The following is a 2,158-nucleotide window of genomic DNA, read 5'->3' as shown; positions in this document are numbered from 1 at the left end:
ACTCTGTTTTGTTGTCATGTCGTCTTTACAGTGTAATCATAGGATGTACCTGAGTGAGAGTTTGTTTCTCACATAGATGGTTACATTGAAAGGATGCCTACACGTGGACTTTTCTATGTGCATGAAATACCTCTGCATACTTTTTGCTAGACTCACAGGAGAAGACTGTTCAAGGATTGTTTAAACATGCCCATCTATATGTTTATATACATATACATATACACATATATACATACATATATATGTATAGGTATATCTGTATCTAGATAATTTTCAGCTATAATCCAAAGAGATCTTTTTTTCCCAGCACGTTTTGATCTTGGGCACAAGGACAACTACCAAAGTGTTAAGCTACAGAACAGTAGATGTGTGATATCTATCTCCCTGTGCCCCAGGAAAGCATGGAACACTGGTGTCTCACAGCCTGTCTCAGCTTGAGGACCTTGCTCAGCTGAACACATTGCTTCTGCTATCACTGTCTGTGCTGAAAGGCTTTTAAACTCTTTGTTCACATCAGGCTTCAAGGAACAGATTGCTTCACTGTGTGTCTCTCATTTTTTCATTTATGCTAATGCCAGATCTTCATGACATGTAAGTTCACAGTTTCTTTTTGAGATGGAGGTGTTTAAGCCCCATTACCCTTAGACTGGCTTCTTTTCCTCTGTGTTTCACACTCTCCCAGCCCCAGATTTTCCTACAGGTGAGAATTATATCTCTTGGAGGGACTGGAATACAAAAGTGACACTGCTGGAAAAGGGTGTAAGCTCATAGCAAAATAGCTGTTTATGGGAGGGGAAAAAATGGGCTCTAGTGGTTGTGATTAGGCTGGAAAACTAAGAAGACAGAGAGAAAGACAGAGAGAAAAATTTAGCTGTGTCTAGTAAAATTTATCAAGGCAAATCAGACCATCTCAAATATATTTCTACTAAACTACTGTGTACAGGTTGTGACTTTCCAGAAACAAAGAAACTAATTCCATAAGCCATAAGAATTCCATTCCATAAGAGGGTTTTTCTCCCCCCCGACTTGTTTTGGCTTCAAAAAGAAAGAATGCAATTTGAAATGGAGGGGAGTCAGACATGATGTGGCCAAATATTGTGAGAGACACTTCTCTTCCTTCTTGTCCCTTTGAAACCCCAATCCACCAAAGCACAAACCTGTGAGAAGTGGATGGCCAGACACAGGCCTTGCTGCAGGGAAGTAGTGAAAACTAAGGCTGTAACATATGATACCTCAGACCCAGGGTAGCAGTGGGGCCTTTGTTTCTGTTTTTAATCCCAACAAGACAATATTGCTCCTCTCCTCCCCAGCTGTGCTTTGTTTATGCTTCAGAATGAGAGAGAAAGGAGTTTTAACTTTGCTAAACTCATCTTGAAGTAAGCATTTACCACAGAGAATTTCAACCTGTCTGAAATTATTCACATTATCCTAGGACATAGCAAAGAATTGTAAAGCCAGGCAAAGCATTGTGATAAAACATTGCTAACGAGTTTTGTCAACTGATTTCTGAAGTCCAACAATTTTTTGAAGTCTTTATCTGATTTGTTGTTGTATTGATAGTGATGAGTTTTTATGACTTCCGTTCACCACTTACTGCTGATCCTTGTAAAGCTTTTCCATGGGTATTAAATCTCCACATCACAATCACTAAAAAGTTGGTGATAGTAAATGACTTGTTTTCTTTTTTTTTTAAACTCTCAACTCTTCTATGATTCTTAGGAGGAAGATCACTAATCAAGCTTTCCCTGTCACACATTGGACTTACAGCTTTGTAAAGAAAAAAGCTTAACCTGATGTTGTTTATTAATATCTTACTTTTTGCTAGAGATACATAACGTCTTCTCCACACTTGACCCAGTTTGAATAGGCAGGCTATATGTCTTTTGAGTCTGTGGCTTGGATTATAAGAAAAAAATTAATTAGAATATGGCCTTTGTCTGAGAGAGGAACTGACACGCATTTATTAAAATCTATAATCCATCACAGTTGAAGATTATAGAAGATTTTTTTATGATTCTTATTTTTTTCTAGATCAGAACCAATATGTGTGAGTAAAGAGATTATGTTAAGCACTTATGTTTTAAATAACTTGTCAGCATGCTAAGATGATGAATGTGATTACAAACATCTCTGAAAGAAACTTTGAATGACAGCTGAT

The sequence above is a fragment of the Camarhynchus parvulus genome, chromosome 1A (genome assembly GCF_901933205.1).
Source record: "Camarhynchus parvulus chromosome 1A, STF_HiC, whole genome shotgun sequence".
Classification (NCBI taxonomy): Eukaryota; Metazoa; Chordata; class Aves; order Passeriformes; family Thraupidae; genus Camarhynchus; species Camarhynchus parvulus.
The sequence above is the reverse complement of the archived record's forward strand: the minus strand, read 5'-3'. Positions refer to the sequence as shown.